The sequence below is a fragment of the Mixophyes fleayi genome, chromosome 7 (genome assembly GCF_038048845.1).
Source record: "Mixophyes fleayi isolate aMixFle1 chromosome 7, aMixFle1.hap1, whole genome shotgun sequence".
Lineage (NCBI taxonomy): Eukaryota > Metazoa > Chordata > Amphibia > Anura > Limnodynastidae > Mixophyes > Mixophyes fleayi.
The window spans coordinates 43,922,723-43,937,451 of NC_134408.1; the positions used below are offsets into that span (position 1 = coordinate 43,922,723).

The window sequence follows — 14,729 nt, forward strand, 5'->3', positions numbered from 1 at the left end:
AAAGAAACACAAAAAAATGGTCATGAAACACAACTTGTGTTTCACTCTGGATGACACCCTTTATGTATAAATTATATTAGATATCCAATCCCCTTAAGGGTGGCAGTACGCTACAATACAGTGTTGTTTGTGTTGCCAGCACTGATATTATGTAGACTCTTGTAGCTATGATCCTTAATTGGCAATTAGGATGGAACACAGCACAAAGTAGGAGAGTGGAATCGTGGACTACAGATTATTAAAGGAGGATATAGGCCTATGTGCATATTGTATACGTTTGATTTTATTCGTGCAATAAAAGAAGTATAACGCTGTGACACCCTCCTCATGACTATCTATATACATGCTGGTAATTACATATCTCGGACATACGAACAGGAGAAAAATAATAATCTAACACTCAGTAAGTGTATAGTAGTCTACGTGGTTTTCCATCATAATACAGTTTTACACTATATGCGGTTCTCTGCTCTTTCCGGTCTATATATCCTAACACAACGAGAATGCAGACCGCATAACACTGCACAGAAGACAAGATAGTCTCTAACATTGAAAACGGTCCTGGGGACAACATAAACCAGGGAGATCATGCAAAAGAATCACATAACACTGAACTCTTGGAGACGGACATTTTTTTCTATCAACCAAATGTAAGTGCATAGTGTATTACCCTACTTACTAATGATCCATACAGTATCACGCTATGTATTCCCCTCTGATGTGTGTCAGGGAAACAGAGACAATAATCAATGAGATTTCCCAGAGGCAAGATATCAACCAACATACCAACCAGCCCCCTGGGAAGTATCAGACCGTGGAAGATACACATGAGGTACAACAACAATTTAAGATAGTAATCCTTGATCCAGAGTATTATTGACTTAGGGCGACAGCTCATTTAATAAGTTTAACATCACAGCGACAGTATATTAAGCTAGAAAGTCCAAACATTTTTGCAAACTGTAATATTTCCATATGCAGCTTACATTGTACGTATAGTTACCCACATCAGCCAACACTGACATTACTCTAATATTGCATAAAAATGAAAAAAAATATGTGGTTTGAGCACTGAGGTCTATTAATACTACATATTGTTTTTGGGATTTACTCTCTAGACCCAGCATACATCACATAAGATACCTGGGACAGCTAGTAGTGCTATTCATTTACCTCTGTAATATGCACCCTACTTGTATGTGGAAAGTGATATAAATGGCTTCCACCTGACTGATCAGGAAGTTTTTATTCATATATTGCCAGCAATGTGACACTCTCCGTCTTTACCCTTAGTGATTGTTAGAATGTGTAAGAAAAGATGCCTGATAGGTAAGGCTGAAGGAGTATTTGGAATAGCATTTTACCAGATGGAGTATACCTAAACACAGTGTAAATGATATATCAGAGATTCCAGATAAAATAGTTCATGAATCTTCCTCAGAACTAGAAAAGATAACTGAGCAAGACTGAGCTAATATAATTCTAACTCTTGAAAATAGGAAGGTCTTGGATGATTTGTTAGGTAGATAAGGAGGTTGTATGTGCTGTAATAGGTCAGGAATGCTGCACTTTTATACACGATAATCCTGCAAATATTTAGCAAAATAATATGAATAAGGAAGTTGACTATTTAAGACATGAAGATACAGCAAACTGTCCTTTATTAACACAACTATATTGTCCTCACAAGAGTAATAAAGTAGATGCTATCACCACTGAGGGTTTCTAGCCAGTACTCACTGACTCATGAAATTGAGGATGTACATTTGTCCTACTGGTAACTAGTTATACCACCGGATCCTGGCACCAGGCAGCAGATGCTGGAAACACAGCTTTAGTCTCTGGTCACACCTCGGAAGACATGTAACAGCTGTCAGAATACATCATGGCCACATTTGACTTGCAAAATCTTACCAGACATTATGTAATATATACAGTTTCAGAAGGAAACAATAGTTCATTGGAGGGATATAAAGTTGCTCAGGTAAACCACTATCTCCTGCTTCACATGTAGGTTTATGTATAGTCTAACACAGAGACCAGGAAATCACACATTGTACTAGCAGTGCCCATCAAACATTGTAGAATTCTTACACTCATATTATAACAGAAGTGCCCATATGATAATATATAATGATAAGTGGAAGCACATGTTGTAATGGTGGGTGTCATTATTAAACCAAAATTGCATAGGCCAGCAGCAGTTGATCATGTTATATCAGTAGTGTCCATATATGGCAGAGTATGTCATATGGGCCGAGTATGCCCATACTATACTAACACTGCTCATGATCATGAATAGTGCCCGGCAGAGGGTGCTTATACTATACCACCAGTGCCCATGACTAGTAGTGCATAGCTGAGAGCCATACTACCAGCATTTCCTATAACTAGTCAGTAGAGGGTTCTTATACTATACCACTAATAGGGAAAGCAGAGCTGAGGATGATTTCTAACAGGGGGTTTCCAAATGCATAGTTTCAAAGAAAAAGTAACAACAAAAAACACTTGCTGCAATAACAGTAAAATATAGACCGTACAATGTAAAATATATAAATATTCCAATTATACGCAGGTTTCCAGGCCTGATCTCGTGCTTTTCATCACTCTCAGCAGACAAGAAACTGTAGAATATACCACATGACTTACCTTTACTGCATTTTTTTTTTTCATGAAAGTAAAAGAAACACTAGAGCCAAATGTAAGAACAAGTGGCCATTTTATTGAAGTCAAATCTCATTAAAACAGAGGCAGATACCCAAATAGACTGTGTCTTAGACTACAGGCCTTTTAATACAGGCAAGACAGTGATTTGAGGGTAGGGAGTTTCTGGGCAACTGCACGCTTCCCTCAGCAGCTAAATGGGCTACCACAGCGGTAGTTACACTGTTGCTGGGTTCTCCTCAGGCTTCGTGGTTCCAGCTGTCATGGGAGTCAAAGCCACAGCAATTGGCAAATAAAGTTTACCAAGTTAGTGTAGCAGATGATCCAGCCCTGCTGAGTTAAAAAATATAATTCCACTTACAATAAAGGAGAGAATAGTTTCTCATAGGGAGCATTGTTCACTGTGACTGCTTGTGGTAGGTGTGATCTGTCTGTGGTGAACACATATATGTACACAGGCCCTTACATGTATATGTGTAACTGAAATTAAAGTTTACGTTGGCTTATGTGGAATTTGCATTAACTCCTGAGGATAGACAGGGCTTTTTTGGTTCTCCCTCTCTCCAGAGAAAGCACACAGATAGGGCTGGTCTGTATGTGGTCAATAGACCATAGAGTGTTATTAAATGACCATGCAAATGTAGGAACAGAATTATTAGGACTTTGTGAAATACTAAAATATATGTTCTTTTTTGTAATAATGTCCCTTTTTAATGTCTTCATCTCTCATAACTTCATACCAGTGACAGATCAGATAAGAGAAGTGCAGCATAGGACAGTTAGAATTATCGGGGATCCCGACAGACTGGCAAATGGCACATCTTAGGTAAGTATTTTTTTATTTTCTATGTTATCACCTTTAATTTTTTTTATCATTTATTTTTTATTCCTTTTTTAACACTTTATTTTGTAGATTGTTTTGTTGAAAGTTCTAAAACAACCCCACAGACTAGGATGTCAAAGATCTCATAGTCTATAATATTGTATATAAACATATGCTCCTACACGATGGGTCCTGTGGATGAGATGATCCATTAAGACTCAGATCACCTATTTAATGTAGAGCACCGGTGATCACTGTGACAAAATGTATATACTATTGTAAGTTATATGTTTTTCACTGTACTTAATTCTATCTGATGTGGCTGCTGACTGATCATGAATGAGATGTTGTGGGTGTCCAATGGGTATGCCAGTGGAAGTGCACAAAATATAAATATAGTGCCTATATTATGTCTACATTTCCAATGACTATGTTAGTAAAAGGTACTTATACTATACTACCCATGACATAGCTGGGTGGCCATAATATATAGCACAAATTGTGACCTGTACTCATCTTGACCTTATCCTTGGTTTCCAAAATAAGAAATGAACAATCATTGCTTACCTTAAGACCTGCTGTTAGTTGCTAATCTGCTGTGTCCTGGTCCTGCACTGACTGACTTGATGGTGTCTGTATGGAATGAGAGGTGGTGGAATTGTTTAGGAGTGAAAGATGAAACCTCTCGCTCTGTGCTAGTAGTGATTGGTGCACAGTGTGTCATATCAGTGTTTGTGCAACATTACTTCCACCCCAGGCCTCATGGTACGCGTAAGTATCTTGTTCTGTTATTTGTATACTTGGTGCAGTTGGTGTGCAGCTCCCTATGACCCACATAGATTCAAATAAGTGTGTTTGTAAACTGTGCACTCAGTCATAGCTCATTTTCTATTTTAAAAAACCCTATTTGTCATGTCTGTCACTTAGACACCATAAAGACACATTGGGCCTGATTCATTAAGGAAAGTAAGGCAAAAAAAGGAGTAAGTTTTCTCCTGGTCATACCATGTTACAATGCAAGGGGTGCAAATTAGCTTATTTCGCACATAAGATAAATACTGTCTGTTTTTTCATGTAGCACACAAATACTTGATAGCTTTATTTTTACACTGACATTTAAAGTTGATCTAGGACAAGCCCTACCTCAATAAAATAAATCTGCTATCACATTTTAAATTTACCTCCCCTCCAATGCAACTTGGTTTTGCCAAAGAGCAAAGTTGTTGTTTTTTTGCATTATTTTTCTTAATGAATCAGGCCCATTCTGTGATTAGGAATCTCTATACACTGTCCTGGCTTATGAAACTGGTCTGTGAATGGGTTTGTCAGTCTTTGATCATACTATACACTGTAGTAATGCAAGGTCTTCATGTTGGGAGAGTTGGGACATCAATTTTCTCATAGGCAATCAAGCTGAAAAAGTTAAGCAGCCATCCTGATGATAAGTATTTGTAGCTGAAGTTTTCTTTATGGAAACTTGGATATAGCAGTTGAGGGCTCTTGGTGACCTTCTCTATTATAATACACCATTGTACTTATTGCTACAAAATTACTACTATGGATTTCCACGACTATGGAGTTACCAACCTCTTCTCTCACACTCTGTACAACCCTTCACATGTGTAAGTGTTTAATGAAAACTTTAATGAAGGCTATTCCTATTCTCCATACTCCTACTTTCCCTAATACTACTAACTACTCCTCCCACATCCACCATCAGCCACAACTCATTTCTTACATCTCCAGTGTCCTCATTAAAAACATTAATTCATGCACTCATCATCTCCCGCATCGACTATTGCAATTCCCTCCTTACTGGTCTTCCCAAAGTCAGACTTGAACCCCTACAATCTATTTTGCACACAGCGGCTAGACTGATTTTCCTTACAAACCGTTATTCCTCTGCTGAGCCACTCTGTCAGTCTCTACATTGGCTGCCTGTATTTCAACGAATCCAATATAAAATTCTTCTACTAACATACAGGGCCATCAACAAAATTGCACCGACATACATTTCCTCACTTGTCTCGAAATATCTCCCTACTCTACACCTCCGTTCTGCACAAGATCTACGTCTCTCCTCCACACTCATCACATCCTCCCATTCTCGGTTACAAGATTTTTCCGGGCTGCACCTAATTTGTGGAATTCCCTCCCTCGCACAGTAAGACTTTCCTCTAGTCTTCAAACCTTCAAGCGTTCACTGAAAACCCACCTCTTCAGACAATGTTATGATATTCCTCAACCATCATCTTAATCTCCCTAGATTACCCTATTGCCCTCCTCTACACAGCTAACGCAAGACAACAACCTTCTGACCAACATTGCAACACACACAGCCCACTCAGTACTTTTACCTTTGCAGTCTGGCTGGTCCATTGTGCAATATGATGTAGCACATGCCCTTGTGTTTCTAACTCCCATTGTCCTATAGATTGTAAGCTTTCGAGCAGGGTTCTTTTACCTCTCTGTCTGTATGTATTACCCAGTATTGTATTATTAATGTTTGTTCCCAATTGTAAAGCGCTACGGAATTTGCTGGGGCTATATAAATAAATGTTGATGATGATGATGATTCCTCTCTCCCTTCTGTTATGTGTGGCCTCTTCCTGTTCCCGTCATTGACGCGCACCAAATGACAGGCATGCCTGTGTGCAGAGATGTCCCAGGTGTGCAGAGATGTAAGAGAGGCAGACAGAAGAGTCTACCTTTCCAATACAGTGTGTGAGGGAAGAGAGGGGGGGTGTCTTAATATAATGTATGAGGGAAGGCAGAGAGGATCTTAATATAATGTGCTAGGGGGGGTAAGATATTAATTTAAAGGAGGAGTGTCGGTCGGGCTAATTATCTAATAGGTGCTATTTTATTTGTGGGTGATGGTGGGACTTTTTCATTTAATAGTGTATGCCTCTTTGAATCTTTTGGATCAAAGATCTCCCCCGTGTAAGTTTGAAATTTAGAAGGTATTGATTGACTGCACGTGGTGGTAATAAGTAAAAACTAACACCACTTGGGTATTTAAAGGTGCTTGATTATTTCTATATGCATCATATTATGACACATTTTTTATATCCATTTTACATATGTACATCGGTGGAATACAATACCTGGATTCACATCACCGTTATGTGAATTTATAGACTTTGAGAACTTACGGATATTGAAGGCTCATCTTTTCTGGATAGTGTGATTCTGGACTTGTGTGAATATGTGATTCTATTATATGAAGACATTCTCAGATTTATACACTGTTTTAATTTTGATATTATATCAGATCATTAGCGCCATTTCTATTTGCTATATTATATGTCAGAAATTATTTATGGTGTTTAATATACAAGGTATAGACATATCTGGTTGTGGTACCATTAACAATATGTCGTGCGCAAATATTGCCAATTTATAATCTTTGGAAGCTACTTTGATCCCTTTATATATCTCATGTGTCATTCTCCCACTTTCTAGCATTCCAGTCGGTTTTTAGGATGTTTTCATTTTTACTTTTATATTTATCTATATTTATATATGTTTAATAATTTGCTTTATTGCTGTTTTATTGCTGTGATATATTTACCTAAACACCAGTTCTATTAAAGAGTTAATCTTTAGAAGCTCCAGTTTGTTCTCAAGTGTTTCAACTTACTGATTACATATTAACCTATCACAAATGGATCTGTGGCTTTATATAGAAAGAGACTGAACACCAAATTATACAGCTTTGATAAAGTCTGCCATAGACAGACGAAACGCGTCAGTATATACCTCTCTGCTATACTCCGAAAGCTTTTGAGAGTGTCTATTGTGCCAACACTATACCCGGACAGAAAGGAACTTACGGAGCTAGGAACTTTCATTCACATCACTTTGTTCCTGGACAGACATCTGAGGGTGCGCACCCATTACAAGTCTCCTTGCCATCTACAAGGAACATCAAGGGTTGAGCACGGCCACCGAAAAATCGTGAGTTATATACTCCATCATTGCCTCTCATCACTCCCTCAATATTCATTTGCTCCCGGTTCTCAGAGTCAAGTTACATTATTGTTGGGAACTTATTTTCTATTTACTCTCTATCGGAGTCTGAACTTTTTATCATTGATGATCATTCCTGTTGGTATCTATATATACCTTACTGTCCTATGCAACTATAGGGAACACATGGTCTCATTACCTCCAGCCTTTTTCACTATTGTGATTAATCACGAGTATATGTGTATCTATTGTTTTTATTGAATGTGATATTTTAATAAATCATTTTGCATTCCATAGCCGGCTGGGATTCTATCAATACTGAATAGTTATTTTTCAATTTATCATTACATAATATTCATTGAAGGTGTCTATATATTTAGTATCTGGTGATATTTGCGCTGGTTGTCTTTATTTTTTAATATTTCTCATTTGCCCTTAAAGAAATTGCCAAGGGCTCTAATGCCAAATCAAATAACAATGGTGAGAGAGGGCATCCCTTCCTGGTTCCCCTTTGTACTGCGAATACTGATGAAATATATCCATTCATCATAACCCGTGTTAAGGGTTCTGTCCACTTTGTACAAGATAAAGAGAATTTGTATAAGATCCTTTGGAAATCCAAATTTAGACATGGTTTCCAACACATGGTCCCAGGTCACCCTGTCGAATGCCTTCTCAGCATCTAATGATATTACCAAATTTGGTTCCTGAGTCCCTGACATTTCAATAGCTTGAATTATCATCAATATTTTTCGAACATTAGTCACTGATTGTCTATTCCAAACAAACCCAGTTTGATCTCGGTGTAGAAGGTAGAATCATTTTTAATCATTCCGCTATAATCTTTGTAAAAATCTTATAACCTGTATCTAACAATGAGTTGTACGGTAAGATCCAGGGTCCATAGCGTCTCTTCCCTTTTTAGGAGCAACTTTTATAATAGCGCTATTAAAATAGAGGGGAAGCAGATTTTGTTCCATAATCGAGTTGTATAAATTCACTAATGGTTCGATAATATGTGACTGAAGTATCCTATAAAATTCCTCACTAAATCCATATGGAACTGGGGTTTTAAGGAGTTTTAGATGGTTCATTGGTTGAGTAACTTTTTTCACAGTGATTGGATTGGAGCTAATAATATTTCCTCCTGATCTCTTGTCACTTGAGGGACTTCAATTTTTTCCCAGAAAACTTGTTTGGCTTTCACGTCAAGTTATTAAAGAAATTCTTTAAAATACCCATAATAGCTTCCCCCTTATGATGTATAGTCCCATTGTCATCTAATAGAGCTACAATATTGATATTAGCTCTTTTACCATTGAGAAGATTTGAAGGAAGCCTCCCTGATTTATTTCCATATTTATCGAACTGATATTTACTTCTATTAATATGTTTATTACCCAACTGGGTCACAATCTTATCAAAGGTTTCCTTTTTCTGAGCATATAAACGTTTATTTCGAGGAGATGAATTTGCTTTCAGTCTATGAAGTGCTCTTGTTAACTTCCTTTGCGCTACCATGTATATCTCAGATTGATATCTTTTAAATTGTTTCACAAAAGATATTATCTCCCCTTGTATTATTAATTTAGCTGTCTGCCAGAAAATAGCTGGGTTTGTTTCATGGTTTTGTTTATTTTTTTGGTACGTCTCCCATGTTGTCTCTAGCATCTTACGAAATTTAATTGATGTCATTAAATAAGTGGGGAAGCACCAATGATGATAGTCTCCTCTTAGAACTAACCCGTCAACCTTAATCCAGATAAATGCATGATCTTACATACTCATTGGTTTTATTTGGGCTACCTGTGTCTTGGTCAGTAATGTATTAGCAATTAAAAAGAAATCTATGTGCCGCAGAAAGTCAAGTATAATCTAGAGTAGTAGGATTTCTTATACGCCAGACATCTTCCAATTGAAGTTGTGTGGCAAGATGAAAAATTCCTAATGGATATTTTTGACATCTTTTTTCTTTTCTTGTTCTATATAGATGCTGAGAAGCGACTATATTAAAGTCACCCCCTAATATTATATTAGTATCAAATGGGAGTAATAAGTTTAAAACATCTAGAAAAAAAAATGTACTATATGTATTTGCGGCATATAGATTACAAAGAGTATAACGTGTCCCTTCAATTGAGATGTCCAATAATACAATTCTCACAGAGGGGTCAATAAACTTAAAATGTATGTCAAATTGTGACCCTTTTCGAATCAATATGGCTACCCCTCTAGCTTTAGAAGTATAAGATGCAGATATAAATACTATCTGACGAAGCATAGTAAGTTTAGCATGTTCTGCAGATATTAAATGTGTCTCCTGTAAAAAGGTAACATGCACCTGAGTTTTATTAATATAAGTCAATACTTTTCTTCTTTTTATCAGGGAGATAATATCCCCTATAATCCATGAGCCAAACTTAAGAACAATCATACTTCCTAAGCCATTTTAATATCCAACAAAAAGTTGCTTTAATCAGGTACCTACTCTTTTTTTTAATATATTGATCGGGCCCTCCCTATATCCCCTTTTACATACAGTACCTAAACCCTTTTCTTTATAAGCTCAAGCTCTAATATTATAATCAGGCTTATCAGAAAACATGTAGAAAAAAAAAATCCAACCATAAAAAAACCCGTAAAGATGTTTGTACAAAATGGAACATCTAAAAACACAAAATCCACTACATAACACCATAATTCTCATTTATTTTAGGTGAGAGAATTTTTTTTAGAATTTTTAAACCAGTAAATCAAGTTCTTATCATTGCTATCTTTAGTGCCAGAGACTAGTCTATAAGACAGATAATTGAACCATTAAAACCGTACTATTTTAATCAAATATTAATCTTTACCCTTTTACATAAGTAATATACTCTCAAGTGTCTCTTCATTCTACTGTATATATAACAACTTCAATCTTAGTGCTTGTAACTATTATTACAAATAAAATTGTCAATGTTATATTTTAATTACAAAAATTCCATAAATAGTAATATAAAATAATTTATCATAAATACTTCAACCAAGTGATATGTGATTATTTTTAACCTTTCTCACTTTGTGTTATATAATATAATTGTAAACTATAATTTATTAAAAGTTTAAAACTATTTAATTCATATACGGTGGTTTAACACTTATCCTATAGTGCTTTGTTAAATAACCATTTCATAAAAAAAAAAAAAGATAAAATCAGAATCAATTAGTCAGTTGGTATGGATGGTTTCGTCTGTGGCTCTTGATGGTAATATTGCCATCTCTTTTTCTTTATCCAAAAAAGATCTTGCTCCCTCCACCGACATAGAATCGTTATGTCTCTTGTCACCAAAGCTATGCAAACGAGCTGGATATATTAATGCAAATTTGCGGTTTATCTCAATCAGTTTTGTGCATATTGGAGAAATCTCTTTCCTAGCTCTGGTTATTTCCACTGAGTGATCTGGAAATAGCAGTAGTCTATTGTTTTCCCAAAAAATAGTTCCTACTTTTTACACTGCAGATCAAAGTAGCATCTTATGAGAAAAATTAAGACATTTAAATGTAACTGTCCTAGTTCTTTGAACTTCATTATCTCTCAACGGGCCCAGACGATGAGCTTGTCCTATTATAATAACCCTTTGATCTTCTGGTAATTGGAGCAAGGTCGGCAAGGTAGTTGTTATAAAGTAATCTAATGCTGGACCTTTTACCGTTTCCGGCAGTCCTACAAAACGCAAATTATTTCGTCTTGACCTGTTTTCCAGGTCATCTAATTTATTCATCATATGTTTCTATGATTTTTGTAGGAAAGAAGTTTAGGATTTCAAGGTCGCTATATCCTGAAAATTTTCCCCTAGATTTTGCGCAATATCCCTTATTTGTTGGGTCATATGGAACAATTGATCATTCAACGTTTGTATAACTGTTGGAAATTTGTTGGCTTGAGCCTGCATCAGAGGTTCATTGTTTCCTTAATTGCATGGACCACTTCAGCATATTAAACAGATGGAGGGGGGATATTAGGCACAGAGTCTGTTACAGCTTACAATATATCAAGTAAGCCACTGCTATTTGCTGGATCATATATCTCTGTGGTTCACCCCTTTGTATGTTGAGTATCTTTAGAATCCTCTTTCTTACGGTCTCGGTCATTTTTTGTTTTTTAATTGGCTGGCATTTTTCTAAATGTATCCATATTATTACCGTTGTTACCACAAATTTCTCATTATTCCATTTTGAGCCTGATATAGTTAAGAGCAGTTATATCTTTTTGTTGTGGTATCTGTAGTGGAACCATTAGGGCATTTAACATCTTCCTTTTATATATGATTACTGATGAACCTATACAATACGGTTTTAGCCACGCAAAATTTACACAGTGTTAAGATCACTGCTTGAACCATATGTAAATTTCACAATGAAGAATATAGAAAAAATAGTATAGTCACTAGGGCTGCCGTCCTGTACTTACGGAGATACAAGAAAGATAATGCAAAATATCTCTTTCTGCAGCTTATATCCAGGAATAGTAAACTCCCCTATGTCAGTGAAGAAAAAACCCAATATGTTTTTTTCTGTGGCCTGATGGATTTAATATGGCCACTACAACTTTTGCCCGTGGATTGTGGGTCCGAGATCCGGTGCCTCTAACCATGGGAGCCGGCAGGAAAACACTCCTGCTCTTGCCTGGTACCTTAGCCTCCCACACCATGTGTGTGCAGCCTCTTTCCCCGGGCTCCGAGTTAGTAGCGTTTCGGAGCACCGCGCTGCCCAGGAGCTCAGTCTCAGCATGTCATCCGACTAGACATGCCCACCGGAAGTACCAGACATTTTTTCTCTCAACTAAATGTAAGTGCACAGATATGCAGTGTCAAGGATAAGCGCTGACATTTGTTTTTTTTGTTTTGTATACATACATGGGCATTTATATTGCCACGCAGCTGGTACCATATACAATATGGAATATACCGAGCGCAGGCTTATTGACAAGCAGCTGGTACCATATTCAATATGGGATATACTGAGCGCGGGCTTGTTTTTTCTCTGGTTTTATTTCGAAATATTGCTTTATTGTCATAGCAGCTGTCCATTAAGCCTATTTAAGGCACATTTGGGTGTGGCTCACAAGCTAGCCTTTGCTAGATGTGAACCCCTATACCTGGGAGGTGAGTGCATCTGATTTTTAACTGCATTTTAATGGTGTTTAAAGCATATAGGTCAGTGTAGGACCTGCATATAATGAGGTGCCCTTGGCGCTGGGATGCAGGCTTAAATGTTGATCAAAATATGAACTATGCCTCATATTTTCCTTTTGCTATATACACATATATATGCAGTGTAAAGGATAAGCACTGACAACTGTCTTTTTACATAGTGTATTACTCGACTTATTAAATATCCATACAGTATTGCGCTATTTATTCCCCTCTATGGTTTCTGTTTCCCTGACACACATCAACCAACAAGATTGAACAGAGGCAAGAGATCAACCAACATACCAACCAGCTCCCTGGGAGGTATCAGACCGTGGGAGATTCACATGAGGTACAACAACAATTTAAGATAGTGATCCTTGATCAAAAGTACAGAGTACTACTGACTTTGGACAACAGCTCATTTAATAAGTTTAACATCACAGCAACAGTATATTAAGCTAGAAATTCCAACAGTGACATTACTCTAATATTGCATAAAAATGAATAAATATGTGGTTTGAGGTCTATTAATACTACATATTGTTTTTGGAGTTGAGATTTACTCTCTAGGCCCAGCAGCCATCACATAAGATACCTGGGACAGCTAGTAGTGCTACTGATCTACCTCTGTAATATGCACCCTACTTGTATGTGGAAAGCAGGGACGGATCCAGAAGTTAATTGTACCGGGGGCGATTTAGGGGGGGGCGATTTAGCCTCGCCCCCTTTTTGACACCTAAGGCTGCTGACGGCTGCACACCATGTGCAGATCCGTTCAGCAGAGAGAGTTAGGGAGAGAGTCCTGCCCGGCTGCTCTGATTGTGTCAATCAGAGCAGTTGGGCAGGACTCTCTCCCTAACTCTCTCTGCTGAACGGATCTGCACATAGTGTGCAGCCGCCGGCAGCAAGCCCCCGATCGCCCCCCCTGGATCCACCACTGGTGGAAAGTGATATAAATGGCTTCCACCTGACTGGTCAGGACGTTTTTATTCATATATTACCAGCAATGTGACACTCTCTCTAGTTTTCTTCCAAGTAAACCAAATTTTATCTATAGAAGAGCTATTAATTTACATGTTAAACTAGTGAGGGGTCCCATAGTAGAGAATTCTAATGCAGGAAAAATGATAACAAAGGGCTTTCATAGGTGTGGTCTATGCTTCATGTGTAAAGCTGTAAAAGGTGACACAAGTAGGATACAAGAATTTAGAATTAATAATTAGATGTATAAAATCAATCAAATTTTAACTTGCAATTCAACCAATATTGTGTATCTTCTGGAGTGTCGCTGTGGATTATATTATGTTAGTAAACCAACTCGTCCATTGAAGGCACGCCTGTATGAACATCTATTCAGAAGGTTATGAAGCACATTCTATCTCTGAACATTTTAAAAAGAAACATCAATATTCTATAAACCATGTACTTAAATTTAGTGGAATAGATCAAGTGAGCAAGAATTGGTATAGAAATGTTGATAGCACGTAAAGAAATTTTGTGGATATACGAATTGGATCCATTAACCCCATATGGATTAAACAAAGATTTTGAACTGAAATGTTTCTTGGTATGAATTGATGTGCACCTATTGTCACTGATCTCACCGATGTTTTCATTTGTGTTTCTTTTTAACAGTTATATTGCTAAACTACTGAGGCGATTAGAGGAACAATAATCATTGGAAATGGATTTAATCTTAGCTAAATATATTAAGATATTGATATATATGTTGACTAGGGAATGTATTGTTTTTGTTTCCATGGCAACAAGCGATTAGTAAGAGAACTGTTTTATTTTTATTTCTGATTTTATATATATTTATTTAACCAATGACTTATTTGGAACAATAGTCTTTTATGAAACAATACCTGACTGATGAGTAGTAGCCCAAAAGGAGTTATGGTTAAAGTTTCCTCCGTTCATCATAATGAGGCTTATATATTTATTTTACATCAAAACGAGCCTTGGTGTTTTTTATGGGTCTATTCCAGAATGAGGCTTGAGTCCGCTTTACAACATCAGAATGAGGCTTGGTTGGTTTGGACTAATTTTTATGGAATTGCATTTTAAGAATGGATTAAATGTTTTTTTTA

The 14,729-nt window shown here is 36.9% G+C and overlaps 1 long non-coding RNA gene across 2 annotated transcripts; it reads left to right on the plus strand.

The window, feature by feature from the left end:
* The first annotated feature begins 446 nt into the window (after positions 1-446).
* On the plus strand, positions 447-14,353 carry LOC142098689 (uncharacterized). Of its 2 annotated transcripts, none has more exons than XR_012678392.1 (4): positions 447-650; positions 3,408-3,490; positions 12,908-12,985; positions 14,272-14,353. It is a non-coding gene; the product is annotated as an uncharacterized LOC142098689 (long non-coding RNA). The 2 variants fall into 2 exon arrangements; XR_012678393.1 differs by lacking the exon at positions 447-650 and adding an exon at positions 690-832.
* Positions 14,354-14,729: the final 376 nt, after the last annotated feature.